Source organism: Ammospiza nelsoni, chromosome 4 (assembly GCF_027579445.1).
Source record: "Ammospiza nelsoni isolate bAmmNel1 chromosome 4, bAmmNel1.pri, whole genome shotgun sequence".
Taxonomy (NCBI): Eukaryota; Metazoa; Chordata; class Aves; order Passeriformes; family Passerellidae; genus Ammospiza; species Ammospiza nelsoni.
The window spans coordinates 40,178,461-40,202,751 of NC_080636.1; the positions used below are offsets into that span (position 1 = coordinate 40,178,461).

At 40.9% G+C, this 24,291-nt stretch overlaps 1 long non-coding RNA gene across 1 annotated transcript; it reads right to left on the reverse strand.

Annotated features, from left to right (window-relative positions):
• Positions 1–1,264: 1,264 nt before the first annotated feature.
• On the reverse strand, positions 1,265–24,291 carry LOC132072848 (uncharacterized). The gene is made up of 2 exons (XR_009418411.1): positions 24,184–24,291; positions 1,265–1,603 (listed from the first exon to the last, which is right to left on the reverse strand). It is a non-coding gene; the product is annotated as an uncharacterized LOC132072848 (long non-coding RNA).

A 24,291-nucleotide genomic window follows, 5' to 3' on the forward strand; every position in this document is an offset into this window, starting at 1 on the left:
TGTTGTAAAATGATGCACAAGGGAATACAAAATTAGCTCCACAGCGATAAGCCAGCCACTAATACGTAGGAACAGGGTGTTAAGGTCAGGGTAGGCAGTGTTTTGAAAACATAAATCCAGTACCCAGGAGTGCAAAACCAGACCTGAATATCAGCAATTACTAAAAAGGGAGAAAAAAAACCAAACTGAAACATCATTAGCCCCTTGTGCAAATCCACCACACTGCTGCATCTTTAACTGGATGCAGTTTTGTCCTCCCCTTGCAGGGAGGCTAATTCAGGATAGAGTGATACCCATCAAAGGAGCCACTGGCTACTTCAGCTCTTCCCAAACCTCAAGAAAATGGGTTGCCAACAACTGCCCTTTCACTGCTGCTGTAAAATAGAGGGAATTATGCAAAGTCTAGAACATCTTTCAGTGGTTTGAATGGTTTGCTGCAGTGTGGGGTCTTCTGATTTTGATAAGGAAAAATAAAATAAGCTTTCAGGCTTGAAGATGGTAACAAACAAGGAGAATGACTGTAGTTCACTGAACAGATACTGAAAAAACTAAAACCGACCACTGTGCATCATCTTTTTTTCTATGTAGTTGAAAGAAGAACATTTGAATTTATGGGAAATGGCATTTACTAGTAATCCAACATGTTATTTCTCTTACTTATTCTAATTAACTTATGAAGTTGGAGGAGAAATTATTCCTTTGACCTGCAGGAAATAGCTATAAAGAATTTAAGCAGGCATTCCAAAGAGTAGAGATCAGGAACTAGTTGGATTAATACTGCAGGAATCAATCCACCAGTGCAATACAGCAACACACAGGTATTCAGCCTCCAGAGCCCTAATGTCAGGGAATCAACCAAGTGAACAATCAGCTTGCAAAGGGAATTTTTTTCTGTAGGAACCAGGAAGCTGGGACAGAACAATGCAGATCACAATGTAACCTCATTTAGAGTGGGGCCTGCAGGAGCAGAAGTAACTGCCTTGCTGCACCTATTGTCTTCTTTCCATTCTGTCATCCCATTGCTTTTCCACACATGCCTCCCAAGCGTATCAAGTTGTGCCCAGTGAAAAAAACACTACCAGAGATTCCAAGAAACTGGAAATTAATTTCCCTTTTAACATAAACAGCTATTCATCTAAAAAATAAAAGAATATATTTTGTAGAGATATCCTGTAGTTCCAAAGTGTTAATATAAATCAATTATTTCAATAAAAGCAAATAGCTATAGTAGCAATTTATTACAAAGAGACCTAATCAACTGAAATCCATGTGTAATACTGCTTTTTAATAAGACATTATATTAACAAAAGTAACAACCACTAAATGTCTTAATCAGAAAGGAGTGAAAGCAGCTACATACAATGTGGGAGGGAAGCAAAGCATGACTCAACTCACCTAAGCTGGATGCTTTAAGCTTCAACAGTCCATGTCACCTTCATTACACTAATAAATATATTTCTGTATATATACATCCACACAAGCTCTGCAGCAAGTTACACAGGTAGTCTTCACCAGCTGACTTCTCCATCCCATTAAATGACTGCTTCCCTCTCGCCAGGTGTAATGGTGTTCCTGCCCTCCGGCTAAGTGATAATTGAATCTGCTAAACAAGTGGCAAGGAGATGGGAAAGAAATTAATTATGCTTCTCCAAAGAGGAGGGGCTCAATTAACACTTCATTTAGGAATTCAGCTATTCGAATTTAATCATAACTCAGATGTAATCTGAGCTCCAAGTTCCCTCCATCCCTCTCTCCTGTTTGCTTCGGTTCTTCCTCTCAGGTCCTAAATCTCAAACAGGAATTCCTGCTTGGAAACAGGAAGGTCAAAGAGGAAAGCAAAGATCTGAGTAATGGTCTGTTCACACCCAAAGGTCATAACACTAAAATACCTGGGAGAAAAAAGATGCAAGGGCTGCACAGGGTCTCTATCCAGGTAGCAGGGAGTGTTACCAGGAATGGAAATACAAATTCTACTGATACACCTCTACCTATTAAGAAACCCTGAGAGCATTTGAGGTTGCCTGCACTATAGGAAAAGTAACTCTAATGCACATTACCACTGATTTGCCTCTCCCCCTCCCACCCCCATGAAAATCAACTGAGGAAACAGGATTTGTAATTAAAATTGTTCTGATTGCCCTCCTCTATCCTTGGAATAAGTACAGAAAATCCCACTTTTGTCAAGGAGATTAAGGCACATTTTACTTCCAAGTGGCTGAGAAGCATCATTGGGTTAAATATTCTGTCTACAACAGGGGAGAAAACCAGTTTTCAGTACAAAAGATAAGGTATTTAACTAAAACAAACCCCAACCAGTTTCCAGTAGCATCATCAGGGATTTGCATGCATTAGCACTGAACAGGCACAGAAACACACAAGCTGAAATGGAGGTTTATTGGTCTAGGCTGGGCTCAATCAAGTAACAATAAATTACTCTGGTCCTGATAAGAAGCAGGTATTAACCAAACAGCAAAACAGTTCTTGAAACTCCTAAATTATTCCAACTTGGCAACTTAAAAACATCATAAACAGGCAAGAACTATTCTTCAAATCTTAGTCATTAGAAATTACAGCAAACAGACCAATACTGCTATCAGAAATACTAAAAATGTGGATACCATGCAATTCCTAATCTCCTTAGGTTCCTTTCATCTGCTCAAGTTGTTGAAGGACAGACATAAAAGTGTGAATAAAATCTTCTCAAGAAAACCTGTCCTCTAAGTTGGAACAATTGTGGTTAATCCTCCCACAAGTAACGCTAAAGATCCGAGGCACTTATCACAAAGCTGAAACCTCACAAGTCCTTATCTCATGTTTCATAAAGGAGCTTTTGTAGTCAGGAAAAAAAAAAGGATGGGAAAAAAAAAAGCCATTGATATTGTTCTACTCTTGGCTTGTGGTGTGGAAACCAAAGTCTCCAGCTGAACTCCGGTGGTTTGGAAAGCTGAATGGCGCCAGTTGAACTCCAGCATCAATCACCCTTTCCCCAAGGACTGCCCAGATTGCCAGCCTGCCTCAGGCCAAGCTTCACTCCACTCCAGAGCTTTGAGCAAATCCCATCTGTTGTCAGGGATCCATTACCACCTGAAGCTCAGAGTCCATGAAACTTCAACAATTCCCAGGAAGAACAAGTTCTGAAACACAGAGCTTCTAACAAATGGTGCATCCCTCCCTCCCGAGGGTGAATCTCACCATGTTCCAACAGGAATGTCTCACAGAGGGCAAACAAAGGGTTACTGTAACCAAGAAACAATTTCCTTTCCCTGCACCACCCCGGCAGGAGCTGAAAACTCCCAGTCACTTCCAGGGCAGATCTCATTGTGCTGCACAGCAATCCCAGAATGGCCTCCCCCACAATGCTCACACTATTCACAAGAATGGATTACAACCACTCCTACAGCCTATCACATTCCAGTGCTCTGGCATTTATTGCCACAGCTTTTCCAACACTAATACACACCCACCTGCTCGCACAACCCCTGCGTTTGGTTTTCCAAAGACCCCTAATGGGTCAAACCTCTAACTGGGGGTGCAGATTGCTGTTTTGAGTCACAAGACAGAAAGAGCAGGCAGTGTGCAGAGCACTGATTCTCTCTGAGCCCCACTGTCAGCGCAGGGGAGGGGTCTGGAAGCAGCCCCTGCCTGCCCCAGCACAGCCCATCTGTACCTACAGCAGGTTACCTGCTGCTGCAGCCTTGCACTCCCTTCACTGTGAGCTCTCACAGTTCTGCAGGGACCATCTGGAAACTAAAAAGTAATTTTACAGGTTTTGACACACCTAATTTAAAATACAGCAAATCAAACTAATTTAGACCTTTTGATAATGCTTCTCAGTATCATATTCACTGGTTAAAAAAAAAAATAAACCAACAAAACTACTAACAGTGGTTGCCGCTAAGGAACAGGCTCCTGCTCTTCTGGGTCCATTTAAACCAAAGTGTCATTAACTATAACTAGTTTTATCACCTGAAGCCTGACACTCCATCTTTGACCTGATAACTCAGTATATTAAAGGCTTCTATAGCTATCCTAAACACGTTTGAAATTATGAGCATCAGGCACATCATATTTATTCCTGCTATCTTTAATCCATTGACATCATCCCTTGGAGACTGCCTTGGCCATTTTTCTAGTCAAGAATTCCACTGTCTTCCTCCAAATATTTATCTCAATGTTCTCAGTACATTCTCTCTCAAAAAAAAATGGTTAACAAATACTGAAAACAAATTACACTGGCTTCTTCAAAACAGTAAACTCTTGACTTCATCTGGTTACCCATGACCTGCATGGGTGGAAATGATTAGGGTCGACTGCCATGAGATGCAATTTTCAGATCAGAGACTAATCTCAATTTTAAACATGGTAAAGGACTTAGACAATTTCAAGATGCACCTTGTCAGTCTGGTTCTTTATGTCAAAGAACAAAGATTTGCGTAAAATTTAAAAACCCACTCATACCTAAAGCGGATGTGTAAAATCAATGCCATTGGAAGAAGTCAAGTCTGTGTAATTGTTACAACAATAATATTTTTTAAAGACAAAACACCAACCCCACCAAGGACAAGTAGGAGTGATCCATTAGTTTGTTATTAAGGCGTGGAAACAACATGATTGTAGGAGTTATGTTTTATCTTCCTCTAACAAAGGAAAGCTAAATTGAATGCTATACGAGACAGTTTTAAAAAGATCTGCAGGTAAAACTAGACTGAGGCTAAAATATGTAAATTGCTGGAACGTGATTCCCAAATTGACAAAAGTGAAGGGAGACGAGCACACATCCGATTGATGAGCATCAATCTCAGATTTATTGATCCAGCTTACACACTTTTATAGTAGTGTTAATTAAGCTCACACATATTGCAAAACCCGAGCTCATCATTGGTTACAGATTACATGCCAACCCCTCCTTTGTTGTTAATACCCGTGGTTTCTTGTTGAGGCTAATACTTGTTTTCCTCATCCTGCTGTTGACTTGTTATTGAGCACCCTCAAGGACTCCATGTTTTCCACCATGTTTTTCTCATCACTTAGCCAAGGACACAGTGTTTATTGTTTTTAAGGAAAAAGCCTGAGAACTTGCTGCTTACAGCTGCCTTTTACTTCTTAACCAGCTGTATATGATCATGGTCCTTTTTCTATAAGCCATGTCTGAACAAAGCTCTCTACAGCAAATACCATGAAATATTTAAAACAAATATTTGACACTACTTTTTCTGACCAGTAAATCAGTTAAAACAATTTTTCCTGATCAATAAACCAGTTAAATGCACTGTTGGGTTTTTTCTGTTTAAATGAAGCTACTCATCATTGAGTGAACTCACACTTACCCAGTAGTTACCCAGTAATTCTTAGAAAAACTGATTTACTGCATGTTTAGCAAATGGGAGAGAATTCAGCCAGGCTGCAAACAGCACCAACAGGTCCTGAAGGAATTAATTCTGTCCCTAACCCCTCCCCACCCACCACATAAGAACAGCCATCATCAGTTCCAACAAACTACGAATACATCTCTAAAACTCTTATTCTGCCAACTCTTTTTTTCTTTCGCACTCTTTAACCTCATCCAGTAACAAATGGAAACAACTCATCCTGTAAGTCTCACGCTCAACAAGGTTTTAGAAGCAGCAAATGTGACACAACAAAAATTGAAGGGATGAAGTAGACAAGAGCCAAACAAACAACTGCAGTGTTGGGCCATCTCTGTGCTCTGCAGAGCACATAACTGAGAGAACAGGCCGGCTGCTCAGATTAGCTGTTCTTCCAAGCTGCTGTTGATTATCCAGTTGGACCTTTTCAGATCATGTCAGAGTTGCATACTCATTTCCACAAACACGTGGCCAAGTAGCATTTTTTACTAAACACACAAAAATCCTCCTTTGCCTACATTGGATAAGGGGAGAAATGCTTTTGTCTGGAAGAGAACAACAAGGAAATGAAGGTGAAGTTTTGTACACCTGCCTGCAGACAGGATGCACCTTGTTCTCACTCAGGGTTTTACTTGATCATCAGTTGCTTGATCGAGGCAAAAAAAAAAAAACCAAAACTTTTTTATCTATCTGGTCAAATTTTCTTTTCTACTGAATTTTTTAAAAAAACCCACCAAGTACAGCAACAAGAAAGGGGGGGGGGGGGGGTAGGAGTAAAGAATCCAAATTACTCCATTGGGATCTTGAAAATTACTTTCTGAATAAAATAACTGGTTGTGCTATTCTAGTTACCCTTCAGTAACACCACAGATGAAGGACGACAAAAAAATACATATGGTACTTAGAGAAATGAGCCACACTCCCACTATTGAAGGCTGTCCTCTTCTGGTTTAAGCAACTGGAAAATTTTGCTTGGTTTACTAAGACATTTCCAACTCACTGCAAACTTTCACAAAGAATAACTTAGGAGCCCTGCACTTCACCCATCTAGCTCTCCTTCATTATCTTCAGTAGAGATCAAAAGCCATTTCCTCCATTACACTTGGAGCCCATTGCCTCTTGTCCTGTCCCTTGAAACCACTGAGACAAGCCAGGCTTGAGCTCTATACATCCACAAACATCCATATTTTGGCAATGCAACCACATCCCATTACTGTATGCCTCCTAAGATGTGCCATATGAACGCTCTGCCAACCAGATCTGTCCTCAGCCTTCTCCTCAGAAAGCTGAACAGCCCCAGCACTCTGGCTCCCCTTATTTCCCATTTGTTTCAGCCCCCCTATTGCTTTCTGGTAGCCCTCCACTATAACCTGGGGAGAAACACCCAAGAAAATTCCCAGTAAATTCATTTCCTAGTACAGGCTAAAAGGAAAGAACTCTCCAGCCATGGAAAGAGCAGCAAGCAAACTTGATGGAAGTGCCCACGGAGGCAACGAATTAAACATCCAGGTTACCTCTGTTCAAGTACAGTCAAGTGGCATTTTAAGAAGACTGAATAGGAATGAGAACAACATGACTAAAAACCAGAGTCACAGAGAGAGCTTTTATGAATGGCTGAGTAACAGTACACAAAGAATCATCTTGTTTTGAGAACAAGGAAATATTCTGGCATGCAAACGAGCCCACAGAGCAGTGGGGGTACCAAAAACACTGGGGAAGGTGCCTGGCTGGCACTTAGGGGCTCCAGGGTACAGAGGAACAAGCTCTGTGGGATTGTGCAGCTATTAAAGGCAAAATAATCTTGAGAAATAAAAGGAGATGAAAAACAAGTCAAATGCAGAAGCCGTAACAGATATGCAAAATAGTCTTTGTAAAAATGATAACAGCATGAACTGAGTTCCAGGTTTTAAATGAATATTTTAGCGTGGCTTTCCTTGTTATGGATGCGAGAGTAGGCAGGACTCTGGTCTAACACAATGCAGTGGGTGTTGGATTGTAAATAAAAGCCACCACTGGTCCAAAATATTCCCAAGAGAGAAGGATTGCTTTGGCAGCCGCAGATATATGGTATTTCAGGTTGTGACTGCAAAAAGGCCACTTTTCAATAGTAATTATAAACCACCTTTCCAATATCTGTCTGTGAGAAAAGGAAGCCACAAATAAAATGTGTTAGAGCTTAACTTTGGACAACAGGAAGAGTTTAAACTTGAGGGAGACAAAGGAAATCAAAACCACAAGCAAAAAGATAAAGCAAGACATCACAGAATATGTTGAAAATTGACCTAAAATAGCCCATTAGCACTTTGCAGAAGTTGAGCAAACATACAGGTGTCAAATGAAATTATTGCCCTGCAATGCTAGAATTTTAGTGAGAAAAAATAGCTGGAAGTAATCCATAATTTGTATTTTACAGAGCTTGGTAGGTCCTATTAACTTGTACATAGCATTCAATGCCTGATACAGGCCATGTCAGTCCACCTCCATGATGACATCAAAGTTTAATAACACAAGCGCTACTAGTTTCAATTAAAATCGTTCATCCTTGTGGCTTGCTGTTTTAACTTAGTATATTTACTTATTATTGCAATAAACTCATTATAATGACCCCCCCCCCCCCCCATGCCAATGACCAGGACTGGGATCAGGGATCAATCTCATGTACAGCAGCAAACTTCCACAAGGACCTGAAACTCTTTCAGTATTGATTGACCTCAGTGCATCTGGAAGCCAGATGCATTTGTTATCAAACCACAGTTCTTCAAAATCTTCCAATAAATTATCAGCTCAAGTATTTCTCATGCAAGAGTCACAATTATCAATTATAATACCCAGGAGCATTTTTAAATTAGGGAGAGAAGAAAACATGAATTAATAAGACAATAACTAATGAAGGCTAAGCAAAACCAAAGCAGAGCCAGGTTAGACAGAAAAGAGGGATTTGGAAATGAAGCACAAATCACACAGTTTAATATGACCAGGCAAAAAAAACCACAGAGGAGAAAACCCCCACAATCCAAAGACTGGCCAACCAGGGGAATACTACCTGTAAATAGTAAAGAAAGAACCAAAACAACATGGTCTTATGACAAATAGCTGCTAACCAGTTTGTTCATGATCTTATCTGTTAAAACCTTCTCTTTTAGCAGCTTTAAGTAAACTATAGGCCCAGTAAACTTATCTGTGTCTCCAAACTGGAGAGGGGAAATTTTAATACAGAAAGACTGGTTTATTATAAAGAACATTTTTGTTCTACTGCATAGAAGTTGCCACTGATCCATGCAGACAGATTAGCAGCAAATGAGCTAGTTTTCCAAAACTCACATTATTTGCAAGGGGAACAGCTGTAGGCATGAACATACAGACACAAGACAATGGCATATTTGCATTTATCTCAAATGTATTTTAGCTGAAGTCTGACTGCAGTGAAAAGCAAGGTGCCTCACAAAAAACTTCTGCAACTGTTGGCTCTAATCCAAGCTCAGAGCCAAGCAGAGCTGGCAGAGCTCTTTCCATCTGCTCACTGTCTTTTCCCCATCATGGATGGGATTAAGAAAAATTCACAGTGCAAAGAATAACAAAGTGGCTTCTTACATTTTTGTTACATGGGTTATCCATCATATTTTCATGGCAGAAACTTCCTCTTCAATGGATGAGTCCCTTGGTTTATCAGCTAGCAATATGCAATTTATTTTTTCCTTAAAGTGCAACTCTCATTTCTCTTTTTGTGAATGCCTCTGGGCCAAATTCACACAAGAAATGCTTGGGTTGCAGAGCTCTCTCCAGGAGCAAACCAACTGCCAGCCATTGGCATCCTGTCCCTGTGAGCATTGCAGCCTGGTTTCAGAAGGCAGCAGACTCCACACTGGCTTTATCCACCCCTTCACTCATGTGTTTGGGTTGTCTGGTCAGGCATAAATGGATTTACCAGCCACAGGATCTACCTGAGCTTCCATGAGAAGCCCCTCAAAGCTGCAAGGAAACAAAGCCCCTTTAGATAAATGTGCCAATGCACAGTGATTGGCAGGCCTTACTGGGGAACAAGTTTCGATAACTCCTTGCCTTCAAATAAAAAAAATATATCAAGGTTTAGAGTGCAGGTCAGTCACGAATGGTCTAGTAACAAAATCATTTTAAGGATATGTCGGGAGTTTAGTTCAAGCATGGCTTAAAGAAAAAGGCCATGAAGCCATGCAATTGAGAGAAAAGCAAAAGGTAGTTGCAAAGCAGTTCCAAAAGCAGTTCCCAGCCTGATTACTATAAACAATAAGACTCTCTCAGGCATCACTCTATAAACAATAAGGTTCTCAGACAGTCTTCCCATAACAAGTGTAACACCCTCTCTGGGAAAAGATGGCACCCTGGGAACAGATGTGGAAGTTTTGGGAACCTTTCATATCACAGTGGGAACACTGGTTTTGTTTTGTGTAAACAATTGTCGGTATTGTAAAACAAAAGGAGTGGTTAGAGTTTTCTCTGTTAGCCTATCATAAACCTGGATTTTGGAATATGCATGAAGTTTATTAACACTGTTATTTAAAGTGACTGATCAATCAATAAATTGGAGTTCGATGCATTATAGGATGGTCGTTCTCCCCTCACTTTAACAAGAATAGTCCATAGCTTTCCTGTTCCCCCTTCGCTCCAATCCTGTTTCCTACTGCTTAGGAGCCATCCCACATCTACTCTCAACATATTCACCTCTGCCTCTTCTATTATTTCATTCAAAAGCCAAGGAAAACATGCAGAGAAATTTCAGCTCATGGAGCTGTTGCCAGTGTGAAGACTTGAGACAATTAGCAACCATTTTAGATCCTCTATTCTGTGAGAACTTGGTCATGGGAAGAGCTTTCACCTGTACCTGACCCCTTTGGCAGCAGCGAGTTGTGAGTGAGCAGCTCAGTGCTGCTGCTCCTTTCACAGCCATGAACAAAGCACTGGCCCTGCTAGAGGGAGGTGAAGGGTTAATTGGAAATTCAGGTAGTGCTGGACTGAGGCTTGAGGATAACTGGCTGCTCTGAATATGCATTTCCAGGGCTTATCAGGAAATGGAGTGGAAGATGCAGAGAAGGCAGCTGGAGGAGCTGCTGAGGAGGTGGGAGTTACCCAATTCATTTTCTGGTGTGTCTGCAGCAGTCTCACAGCTCTTGGAAAGTGGTTTGTACTTCCAGGGATATTGTTTAATTAAAGAAGAAACAATCTCTGAAAGGTTACCTAATTGCCGCCATGAAACTGTTGAGTTTAAAAAGCCAGGCTGGGGTAGAGCAATAGGATTAAGCACTAAATGCTCACATTTAAGGCACCTACATTCCTGACTGCATGGAATAGAAATTATAATTAGACCAACAATTAAGATTGTCATTTAAGCCAAAACTAAAGACTGACAGCTCTATTCATTGGCTGTGCTATTATAACAGATGTGTAACATGACTATCATCCTACATGGCCTGAGAAATCCTTAATTTAGGTTTCACTCTGACCCTTGCAACAATTCAAGCACCCCTGTTCATGATCAGTCACTCACATTTCCAGCCACATATGTCCAGATGCCATCACTGTCTGCAGTGTTTTACACTGGAATTTATGGTATTGCACTGCTGCTGGCAGTTTGCTCCTGGAGAAAAACTAGGTTAACAACAACAAAAACAAACAGTTCCATTTTTAGTTCAGCGAGTTTGGGCCCCTGTCACATCAGAGAGGTGGTGATGGGACATTGCCTGTTTTTCCTCTGGGCCAAAACACAAACCCCAGCTGAACACTCTCCCTTGTTCGCTCTTGTCTACATTTTTTCTAGTCCATGTTGAACAGGGAGAGGCCATATGCATGGATCAAACCCCCAAAATCTGACAGTGAACCTATGGAAAAATGCTGAATTTGAGACCTGGGAAGCTCAAGACAGCCAGTATGAACCAACACAACTCCCCAGCCTCCACCAAAAAAGAGATCAAATCTCTTTAATATCAGTTATTCAAGAAAAAAAAACTCCATAAATTATTCAATAAAGTGAATTTTCCCCCATAAATGAAATACATTTTGCTATGATACTTAACTCTCAGATATTAAGCAACACTCTTCCTAAAAAACTTTGGCATATCTCTTCCTTTTAAATTACATTCAGATTTTGTTGAATGAATTTGTTCATAAGTTTAATTTTCTGCCTTGAGGTTACTTCCATCTTCAGATAACAAAACATATTCTGTGCAAATTTAAAATGTAGTTCAGTAGTATCCTGTGAACAAAACAGTCAGCTAGGCTAGAATTCTTTTATTTGCTATGATTTGGAAACAATTCCCACTACCCATCAAGTTCAAACATGGATCAGTGATAAACAGTCGCACAGAATTTTTTTACCCCAATTTGAATCAGAACTGTGACTCAGCAGACTGAGAAATCTTCTGGACATCAAATGAAATACAAGGCATAAGAGACATCTGAAAGCTACTTGGAAGCTGGAGCTGTTCTGCAATTTCACAAAGACCAGGCTTATCTGGAAGATCTAGGAAGGTTTAAAGTCGGACACCTGAGAAGGCTGACAGCTGCTGTCCTTGGTTCTGATGACAATTGCCACGAGTTAGGTACAGAAATTCCATAAAGGTCGCTGCCACGGGTAAATCAAAGACTGGGCAACATTTGCCAGTTTCATTTGGAAAGGTGCTGGAAAATTTTCACCCTTGGCATTTTTTAAAGCATCAGACAAGTGTCCTTTTCTCCTCCTAACTCTCTGAACACACAAGTCATGACAAATAATTTTTGGGTGTACCAATTGAATATAAACTCAGTAAGTCATGCATATTCTAGGACTCAGATGGGGAATGCTCACTAATACTCCCTGCCTAGGCCTGGGGAGTTGTTAGAATCTATAAAGTTAAAAGATTTTTAAGAAATAGTTAAAAGAAGTATATAAGCTTTAGATTAGAGTTTTGTTAGCATTGCAGAAAAGTTTCTCATGCAAGCAGAAAAGTTTCTTAAACAGTAGAGCATACGTGACAAATAACAATAAGCTTCTGTAGAATTAGCTTTAAGATAGCAACAAAGTTATTTAATGTATATCTTTAGAAAGTTAGCATGAATAGAACTTTGTTCTTTGTCTCTTATGAATTAGTCTTTATTTTAACTATCATTGCATGTACTTTGTGAGATTAGATAGAATGCTTGTCAATACATGTTTTCTGTGTCTGATTAGCTAAATTCTAATCCGAGATAATTTTATGTATTTCTGTACTAACCCTGCTAGAAGAGACATTTTTAGTGTAGATCAGTGAGCTGTCATGTCTCTATTTTGTATTTTGAGACTGATGTGCTAAAAATAAAAGCAAAAATCTCTTCACTAGTAGTCTAGTTACAATGTTATCCATATTTAGATGTTTTGCCACAGCCTAGTGAGTTCATTTTTAAAGACGTGAGTTCCTAACACAATTAAACTTATACTTACCCCGTCCCCCACAGGGAGTTACTATCACCCTTATTACTCTATAGCTCTTATTAATGCCTGTGCAAAGTGTTACAAAGGTATTAAATATTTTACTTACATTATTTGGCAAACAACTGCCAGAATCTTAAAATGCCTCGAGTTCTCCATATGAAAGAATATCAGAACAATTAGAGAATATTAAGTTTTGCTGAAAGCTATTTCCCTCTCATCCTGGCTCAACACTTCTGCTCAGCAAAATATTGCTAGAAATTTATTTTGTTTGTTTAAACAAAAGTGCATTTAAGAATGGATTTATAATAGTATCACACAGTATGGGGGAGAGGTAGAGGACTGGGGTTATCAAGGACATAGCAGAGCTGCAGCTGGAGTGAGGCTACCAAAGGACTGCCAAAGTAAAACACAGCCTGAAGATGTAGCATAATCAATCTTTGATCTAAGTGAAATTACTAATTTAAATATTTTTCAGTATATTGAAGACAAAATTGTAAAATGGGTTTCTTACTCTCAGGTGAGCTGCCAGAAAAAAACTAGAACCCCCAAACTGTAGAACCCAGAGGAAATGAAAGACCCTGATCCAAACTGCCCCCTATGGCACTACATCCACCAGTAAACTCCAGGGATTTCCAGCCCTTGGGGATATTCCCAGTTCCCTCCTGTGATGTGCTTGGATATATCACACAACCCAAACACAAGGATAAACACAATGACACAAGTAGAAATGCTGACTCTCAGGCTGAGCCAGTTGTTCCCATCTGAAACAGCTGAGGGCTGAGCAGAGGCAGAGCAGAGGATCTGCCACATGCCAGCACAGCACCAACCCCGTGGGCTCCTGGAGTTTCCCACCCAAACTCCACTCACAGCCTAAAGACCTGGAGCAAGTGACCTGCAATTCTTACAAGTGACACCTGAGAGCACATCAGTTAAAGAGACACTCCTTTGACTGAACATTAGATTGCAATAAAGAATTGAATGCAGTGACAGGAAGAAGAACCCCAGACTACTATTTTGCTTGCAATCAAAGAAAAATCACCAGAGGCCAGCATCACTTCCCTGGCCACCTGGGCAGGCACAGGTATCCAGAGCTATGACAGTAAGGGGGACACACACAGGGACTCCCTGAGGTGCACTTGGCACAGGGGGAAATGCCAGCACAGCCCTGTCACCCAGTGTCCCACTGCAGCTCCATGCCCAGTGACACAGCAGCACTGAGGAAAGGCTTCCAGCTCCCAGAGGAGCAGGAATCAATGATTTACTGAACAGAGGCAGAGGAAAAGGCTTTCATTACACTTGGGCAATATTCCTCAAAGCCTCTGCTGCAACAGCAGCTGCAAGAGTTGGGAAATGAAACACATGCTCCATATCTCAAACTTTTCCACAGAACTACCATTTGTTGCTTAAATCTGATCTAAGGTTAACAAAAATCTGTCAATCATTTGCAACTGCATTTTGCAATTACCCTGCTACAGAAGAATGTATGCAATGTAATCTATGGCTTGTTTCTTTGATGTTCAGATTTTGGTAACAAAAAATGATTACTCCACAAAAGAAATTTCTAGTGCTGAGTTGAACTCCAAGTACAAACCTCCCAGATGTTCTGCATCCTACTTTCCTGGTTTAAATCCATGCAGTTTTGGCCTTCCAAAAACTATTAAACTAGTTTACATCTTTATTACATGTTAAGGTTATTGAGCACTTCCAGTCCTCAGTGCAGCATGAAATCCTTCATTTAAAATACCTTGAAGATCAGTGCTCTCCAGGACAATACATTTCCTGCAGCTGAGATGTCCTTTGCATCTGACAAAGCTGCTGCCCAGGGAGGCTGCAGAGGCTTCACCCTCAGAGGTTACTGCAGTTACTGAGTGGGAAAAGCCCAGAAGAACCCTTGCTGATGTCAGAGTTTCCCCTGCTGTGAGTAGGGGGCCAGGCTAAAGATCTGCTCAGGTCTCTTCCACTTCAGATTAACCCAGATTTAGCAAAACAGATAATTCATTTCCACTTGACTATGGACTAAGAAACTTGGGACACCCAAGCAGTGCACCAAACCCTTTGAGAGCAGTAACCAACAACTCTCTGGTGAATTCCAACCAGGAAAATACCCATGCCACAAACTAAAATAAACTTCACCAACAACTCCCAAAACAACAGGGAAACACAAACATTAAGATATTTTCACCATCAATTAAAACACTACCTTGAAAGATTTCTATCAATTTTAACAACAGAACAAGGGGAGGAAATTGCAAGATAAGTATCCACAGGATGCAATTTCTAGACTGGCAAGAAGCCCCCAAACCAGAAATGTCAGGCTGTGTACAACACACCATGAACAAAGCAATGAAGGGAAAAAGGAGTTATTTTGTTTAAGCATTACCTTTTCTCACCTATATTTATCTCTAACCACCCACTACAGTTGTTTTCTAAATTTTTTTTCACAAAAGGAAAATTGGCACCCAGTTCTTGACCTTCAGAACAAACAGGACAGTAATTTGTTAAACACCAATTCTTCCTGGTTCTTCTTGCATAATGCCTATGGATAAATGTCAATCAAAGCAGCAAAACAGATAAAAATGCACTTTCTAAGGTACATAAATTCTTAGATGCTTTATATGCTAAATAACAGCTTTTTCTTTTTATGTGTTTATTTCTTCTTGGCTTCCTTCCACAAGTGTATGCAAAGGTCCTCCCTAGCAGGAGAAAGGAATCCAGAGCCAGCAAATATCTGGGGAGGCACAAAGCAATGGATTTTCCAACTCTGTGGGCAACAGAGGATATAAAAGCCTCTCTTTTACCTCTCTAGAATCCCAGCACTCTGAATGAGAAAGCCAGCCTTTTAAAAATTGCTTATTTGGGTACTGTAATGCAACACACTTTTGCCATCAGTTCCTCCTCTACATCTCCATTTGAAGGCTTAGAGATCCACCTTGCCCTTCCAAAACAATTGGTATTTAGTGCTCCCAAAGCTGAAGATTATTAAAGGCACGTGCTGGACCCTCTCATTAGGAATACCATAATAAGGCTAAGCTGGACCACTCACAGTAATTTAATTTACAAGCATGTCAGGGTGTGTCCTGCTTGCCTCAGGCCAGTTCAATGGATTTGTGCTGAACTCCTGAATCTCTGATTAGCTGGAGCCATCATGAGAACCTTTGGGCTGGCAGAAAAGTCCTACACCAGACAAAGCAAGAGAAATCTAACAGAGACTTGGTGAAGGCACAAAAGGCTACAGTGCGTGAAAGCTGATGCATAAAATGTGTGGCATTTGGCCAGAAGAGAATTGCACACCACTGCTGCTTCTCATAGCAATCAGCCTTATTCCCAAACCTGAAATTGCTATTCTTATTACAGGCAGCACCCACGTTTCAAACCTGCATCATTGAATTTCAGAACCTAGTGAATTTTGGCCACCTTAAATTTGCAAGAGCCACAGCTACAAGCAGCCTGAGAGGTGTGCACTCATCCATTTCAAGAGATGCATTTTTAATTACCTCACTCCTCCTCAGGCATGGAAGGAGATTACAGGTGTTGATTTGGACTAAGTTGTTGCTTTTCCATGAAACAAGACACTGACAATCAAGTACTTCAGTACAAAATTAGGAGACAAAGTCAATCATGGGATGGACTAATGACTGGCAGTGAAGCAATGAGCTATTTAAGAATTATCCACCTCAATTCCAGCAAAGCTGAGAAATTCAGGACTACACTACAGCAGGAGTCCAGAAATCAAGAAAAGCGGAAATAAAGGGCAAAACCAGAGGACGAGAACAAGAGTACACAAACCCCAAAAAATACCTTTTCTGCCTCAAAAGACTACTCTATTCAAGTGTGTTTATTACTTAATACATTTCTCCCTTTCATACATTTTAGTGTGGCAGAAGCCCAGAGGGTTGCTTGCTCTGTTAATGAAGTTTTGCTACCATCCTCCCCACCCAACGAAAATAAAGGCAGTGGGTGGACTGATCTTCTACAACAGCCTCGACAAGGACTTTTGGGCTCTCATCTAATTCAGGGGTTTGAAGCACTCCTGTCTTTGTTTGGTAAAAATAGACTGTGACCTCCTGGACTGCAAGCAGAAGAAAATATTATCTTATCTGAAACAATGATAGAAAAGAATAATTAATTCCCCAATATTCTCTCAAGACCTTGTTATCTATTATGTATTTCTCCCTTTTTTAAGGAATAAAGTAGCCTTTAGAAACAATTAGGACTTCCTGATTCTAACTGCTGTACAAGCAAAAGAAATTTATGCTTGTGATTTCATAAGCCAGAGTTATTTAGCAGTGCTTATTATGAGGTGCTTCAGATGATCCACTTCCAGACAGAACCAGGATTTCCCAACAAGGATCAAGTCTCAATCATTGCAAAGTGTCTCCTTTCCATAATCTCGTTTAAACCCTAGCCACAGAGAAGTGGAACTATCCTCCCATTAAATACCTTTGTGACAGTTTGTGGAACAAAACATGAATTCTCTTTTGTCCCTTTCTCTCTGTATATGAGCAGATAAAATCTACAAGAGTAATTAATTAGATTGAAAAGAAACATTACAGACTCCTCAAATAACTCAGCAGGGTAAATGATATATTTTGCTAGCAAAAAAAGACTTTGACAAATGTCAGTCACATACTGAAAACCACTTGAAAAGGAAGCCTGAAAGCTCTAGATACAAATGTCATCATAGTTAGGTACTTGGCATTTTCCTGTCACTCACAGATAAGCATTTCATTAGCACTTCTACAACCAAGCAGGCTGTAATCCAAACCATTCTCTGCATTTATTTTTAAGTAGATATATTATACAGTCAGAGAATGACAGGGAAAACTCAGTTGTTATATGTTGCAAGTACTAATTCTATTTTTCTCTTTTCTTGTACAAGTCTTTCTTTTATAAACTAATCCTCAGATCACAAGTCTGTTACAGTCTAAAGACATATTGAAGTTGTCATTGTAGGTTGAAGTAGCAGAACATGCAGGTTGCTATTTTTCAGGTGTATTCATTTTCCCCTCCTCTATCCCACATGGAGCCCAGCCCAGGAGGGCTGCTGCCACATGGCTCTACAGAAAAATGCAATCAACTCTGAATATGTATCAACACGAACAACTGGATTTTCTGAAGGTGGTAAAAGCAGGAATGTGATTTTTAAGCATGACACAGTAATGAAATAATCTTATTAGATATCACATATACCCAAGACCACAATAAATTGCCTTGGAGACTTCCTTAAACCTACTGCTGTCCATTGACAGCCAACACAGCAGCAGCAGACTCTGCACCCCAGCTAGATGATCACAAGTCTGCAGTGTGCTGCACTTACCATGACTTGCACTGGCAGCCCAACAAGAGATCATTGGTGTATTCTCCAAACATCCTAAAGTAAAACACCTAATGGCAGCAGCAGGTTTCACACAGCTCTTGAACAGCTGCCAAGCCGATGTATACAGGAGACCACCACATATTTGCCTTTCAAAAACTGAGTCTTACTGAAGCCATAATATTTGATTTTCACAGTTTTGTCCTCTGTTTCATACAGTCCCCACAGACGGTGGCATTTCCCCAGTACAAGTAGAAAAAGATGAAGCAGGGCACCCTCAAAAATGCACATCCTCACAGACAACAAATCTGTGGCAGACACACAGATAAAATAACATCTGAACTGATACAACTTGTTGGAGAATTTTGCTCAGACGTGGCTTGAAGGAAAAAAGGCCATGAACATATACAGCTGGTTAAAAAATAAAAGGCAGCTGTAAGCAGCAAGTTCTCAGGCTTTTCCCTTAACAACAGTAAACACCACATCCTTGAGGAAGAGGTGAGAAAGGCATGGTTGAAAACATGGAGGCCTTGAGAATGATAAATAACAAGTCAATAACAGGATGAGAAAACAAGTATTAGTCTCAACAAGAAACCACAGGTTTCGGCAACAAAGGAGGGGTTGGTGTGTAATCTGTGGCCAATGATGAGCTTGGGTTTTCTAATATGTATAAGCTTAATTAACACCACTATAAAAGGGTGTAAGTGGGATCAATAAATCGGAGCTCGATGCTGATCAATAAGGATGTGGTCGACTCCCTTTACTTCCTCAACAACCCCTCACCCTTTGACATCCTCAGAGGACAGACATCATCTTGGATTGAGCTCACAGACTGAAATTGAAGGAGAAGTTCACAGAGAATGTTCACAATTAATCTTCAACTCACTGCTCACAAAATGACTATTACACACATCTCTGGGGTAAAACTCAGCCCAGCACAGGATGAAAACTGGAAAGCAGCCCTGGCAAGGAAGATGCTAAAGAAAGATACAGAAAAATTCTGTTTAAAGAATTTTCACAGAAACTGAAGAAATCACATGTAAATTGTGTCTCTGTAAAACTAAATGACCTAAGGACAAGGATTGAACCTGATTTAGTGCAGCTCAAGGAACAATCTCTTCTACTGTGCTCTTCTATCACTACAGACTGGTGGATTGATCACATCTTGAGCTGAGCTTCACTCACCAGTGAGCCCCCAGTCACCTGTCCAGTTGGTTTCTGTGGCACAGCCACTGAGCACTAACCAGGTGTGATCCATGTCCCCTGCAGTGCCCAGCTCCTGTGTTTAGCCTGCCCCAGACCTCAGGAGTGACAAATCCCTGTCAGCACCCCTTGGCACCAATGGCCTGAGCAGTGGCACAGCACCTCTGCCGAGGGTGGATCCCACGGCACAGCTCCATCATGGGGTACTGGGGAACTTCCTGGCACTTTGGCTCCAGCACAAGGAAAGGGTCTCTGCCAGAGGAGTCCTGCAAGGAAGGTGTTACTGGGATTCTCAAGTTTTGCAGGCCCAGCTTTTTTTGCCACTACTGCTGCCCTAAAAATACCTATTGTTATAAGTGTGGTTAATTGTACTGTATCTCAAACCCATACTCAGAATCACACCAGGGAAATGCCTCATTATCAGAATATTTCACAAAACAGCTAAATGGGAGCTACCAGGCTGCACTTTATAACAGGTATGAAGTGGTGATGATCCGGAAAAGAGAGAGGAGCAGCAAAACAGGGACAATGAAGTTATCAAGCTGCCAAGCTGCTGCTTGGCATTTGTCTGCAATTCTCAAACTCAATCTGCTACAAGAACTGGATCTTGGATCTGCTACAACAGGACCTTGACGTGGCTTTTGCTTTGGCTGTGCTACTCAGAGGCTTGCAGTGGTTGTTATTTGGAGTTACAGAATGCAAGGGCAGGCAAGGCAGCATCTTTCCTCCAGCTACTGCTTGGAATCACAGTGGAGCTCCTGCTGCAGCTGAAGCAGCAGTGGGCTTGTGCAAAATGGGCTTTGGTGACCTAATATAAAAGGTTTTCAATTAATAGAAATCTCAAAGCTGAGTGGCTCAGAGTGATAAAACTGGATTGAGAAAGATTTTGTCAGGAACAAAAATTTTCTTGCTTTTTCCCCCCTTTTCTATCCAAGAGTGGGATAAAACAATTCTTTCAAAATGCCAAGGCTTCAGTGCTCCATAACAAGTCCAGCTCAGCTGTAACACACTGGATGGCAAAACAATGGCATTACACAGTCTTTGTACCTCCTAATTTGTGTGATAAGAAATGAAATTAAACCCTACATACCATAAACATATATTTATTTTTAGTGAACTAAACAAAAATATTCCATAAGGATTCATACAGAACTGCTGATGGAGAGGACTACCAACCACCAGACCATCAGCTCCTGCATCTTATGTTTGCAAATCAAACATGCTGTGTAGAAGTGATTGCTCTGGAAGTTACTGGTACATTTGAATGCAAACTACCAAACCATGAAAAATGAGGCATCCACTTGCTATAAAAATAAATTAGGAGGCAATGCTTTGCTGGCAAAGCCATTGGAGTACCACAGTTCATAACTATTCATGGTATCATTAACAGATGTCTTTGCTTATACTGTGAGCAGTATTCTGATATTGCCATATTCAGCAGTACTTTATATTTAAAGTGAGTGCAAGCAACTTTGTTTTAGAATGTAATAAAACCTTGCTGATGCAGAAATCCCCTGGGAAATTATACAATAATATTACCTACATAACTAATTTTCTTCTTATGAAATCATGATTCCCACTACACTTTTAGAGCTATTCCAAGTATTGTTTAACATCATGATTTCCATGTTAATATCTCAATAAATCACAGAAATACAATACTTTATATGAAAAGTGAGCTACACATTTGGGACCATAAGTTTTCCTTTCTAAATTAAAAGGGGAATAAATTGATGCTGAATGTACTGAATGTTGCTCAAGGGTAGTAAAAGCACCCAAATGCTCCTAACAAAGCAAGGCTACTCACTGTGCACACACACTCACACCAGGTACAGTGGAACATTCCTGAACAATTTACCTCTGTGCCAGGAGAACTGGGGAGCTGGAAAAACAACCCCCATCCCTGGTCCTTCAGAGATCACTCAGAACTAAAAGCAAATGGTTAACCCAACTGAACTTCCCACCTTGAAGAACTTGTGAGGCTGCTGTTTCATCTTTTGAGGAAGGATTATTTGGAATCAGTACTGGAGCAAATGCACACCAGGACTCTCACACTTCTTAAAAAATACTCAAATAATGGTGAATTATTTCATATGTTGTGTCTCAACCACTGCCACAGTACATCAGTGACCTACTCCTCATCCCATGCCTGCATCCATCTGTGTTTAACTTTTATACCATTAAAGGACACTTTCAAGTGGAGGTTAATTGTCCCTCATCCCTTCAGACCCTCACTGGAATTCCCATTCACAGCATGCAGACTTGTAGTTAAAACTTCCTTTCTACCCTTTCTCTACAGCTCCTAATCAGTGTCCCACTCCCCAGTGCTGTTTCCCAGGCAGGATTTGCTCGGGGAAGGCTTCAAACAAATAGGCAAAGGAAACAAGAGCTGCACATACATAAAGAAGAGCTATACATACATCAAGGAAATTTATTGTCAACTTGTGGAGAAGTTATGTATTCATTTAGGCTTTGTTTCAGTTCTGTTTAAAATACTTTCGAGCCCTGTATACTGTTGTCATCACATTGCAAAGCTCTCATACCTTCTCATTGATTCCTCATGGGCACATCCTCACAGCACTGACTCCTTCTTCACAGCCAACAACTCCAACTCTCTTCACAGCACAGCCAACTAACTCCAGCTCTCCCCTCACCCAGCCAACCCATCCTTTTGTAGAACTCGTCTTCTTGCTGGACACAGCTGTGGCCTGTTAAGGGCAGGGCTGTTCCCGATCTTTGGTGATTGGTACAGCTGCAACTCCTCAGGGTGAGACTGCCTTCTGCACTATTCTTTTACATTCTATCTCTCCACAGTGTAACCCGCTGATCATCTCTGTGCCGAGTTACACAAATCCATTACAGCCACCTTGCTCCCTTGCAGTGGGACAGCGTCCTTCCCTTTCTGGACTTGTAAATGACAACCAGAAGCCTAAGGAAGAGCTATTATTTCCACAGTAAGAAAGAAATGCTCCAAGCAGTATGATGATTATGCCTAAATGTTAGATGGGTGAATACTGCCATGGGCAGGGAGAAACACTGAGTCTTTAACCAAAGCATAATGCCTGTAGATAGCGCAACCTGCTATTTCCATACCCCACCCTGTCTATCTCTCCACAGTGATCCCCAAAACATCACACAAGTGGGAAAGCAGCCGTGAAATCAGGTCTGTGGAGACAGGAATGGGCACAGCTGGGGTCCATCCCTGGAGCTTCCAGCCCACAGGCAGATGGTGTCTGGATGGGGGGTCCCCAGTGAGGATTCTCAGGACAATGATGGCATTTTAGTGCCATCCCTGACAAGCCAAGGCAGCTACCATCCTTCTCCACAAAGAGCTCTTATCCCTTGGCTGCTTCCATTCCCAGTGGCAGTTTGGGGAGGAATGTTGTCCAAATGCTTTCTGGTTAACTGAGCAGGCTGCATCAGCTGGCACCAGGCTTGGCAGCTGCCTGAAAGAGCCCTGAAAGCATCACAAATTTCCCTTTTCATCAACTATTTTAAGAACTTTTCGCCACACATATTTACCCCCGTGAATACTAATTAAATTACTGCATATTCTATTTGATGGCATATCAATTATGGCATCAGGCAAAGGCATATTGATACACAGCAATGAGGGTGTCAGGCTTACTGGCTGCTTTTTTGAAGATTTGAGAGGTCTTGCTGTCATTCACACCACCTGAGGGATTTCTTGAAATCACAGCAGCTTTTCTTTGTGTGTGCTAAAACAATTTCTCACCCAGCTAAAGCATCACATCTTGTGAAAATGGCCGATTTAAGTTGGACACAGCAAAGTGGGGAACTGTGAGACCTTCAGCAACCTGCCAACATCCTGCACCAACCCAAGCCGTGTCCCTCTCCTCCCTCCCTGTATGCCTTTATTGTCTGCCTGGAATCAGGCTGGGTTAATTTAATGACATATATTGGCTCTCATTTGGTAAGACAAAGCAGCATGTTATAGACAGTTACAGAACTGTCACAGAGCAAGATCAATGGTGCTCACTGAACCCAAAGCCATGGGGCACAAGTAAAATGCCCTTAAAGCTCCCTAAACCTCATAAAACGGACATTTAAATACACTTTTAACATCAAACTTAAAATACAGTGTGAAATCTTAAACATATTGGTCTGGATCACTTATTATTTACACTTTACAAACATTTTAGTGTAAAATACAAATCTTCCCTGAAAATAAAAAAGCACAAATATGTTGTTTCTGCTTTACACCACAAGTGAAATTCAACCAGAAAAACCACACCCTGCCTCCAGTTTATTTTCATTTCCCATGGAAATTGTCTGAAACACTAAGACTACACATCTGTGTCATCTAATTCATCAGAAGTAAACTTCCTTATAAAAAGAACTCCCTGATTAATATAACCCAAGGAAAAAACATTATCTGAGGGGAAAAAAAAATAAAAAAAGCAGAACCTAGGTGAGTTTTTTTTACATTAACTTTCATCTTCTCACATGTTTCAAGACCACAAAAAATTCTACTCACTTCTAGGGACCAGCTATTATTTTTCCACTGGCTGTTTGCCCCACATGATTTCTGTTTTCCCTTCATCATTTCACGCACACTTGGGCAAGTCTGTCACTTCATAATGCCACAAGATTTCATCTTGCCCTCTCCAGTCCTTTCCTTTACACACATGTGAGGCCAGCAGCCACGAACCACACTTGCTGGTTTGTCAACTCAGTGGAATTATTTCACCTTGGTATCTTTTCACCCCTCTGACTGCACCATTTTCTGGTAGCTCTATGTCCCAAAACTCACATATCATTTGCAAAAAGTCCTTTGTTGATCATCTGAATTGAACGTGCAGATATTTCCACGCTCAGAGCATTTGTTAACCACTTAAAAACCTCAAGAATTTACTGACCTCTTCCTGAAGCCAGAAAAACACACTCCTTCAGACAAACCAAGCAGCCAAGGCACTCCAAAGCCAACACTCCTCCTGAAGAGCATCTTGCAAGACTGTTCTTCCAAG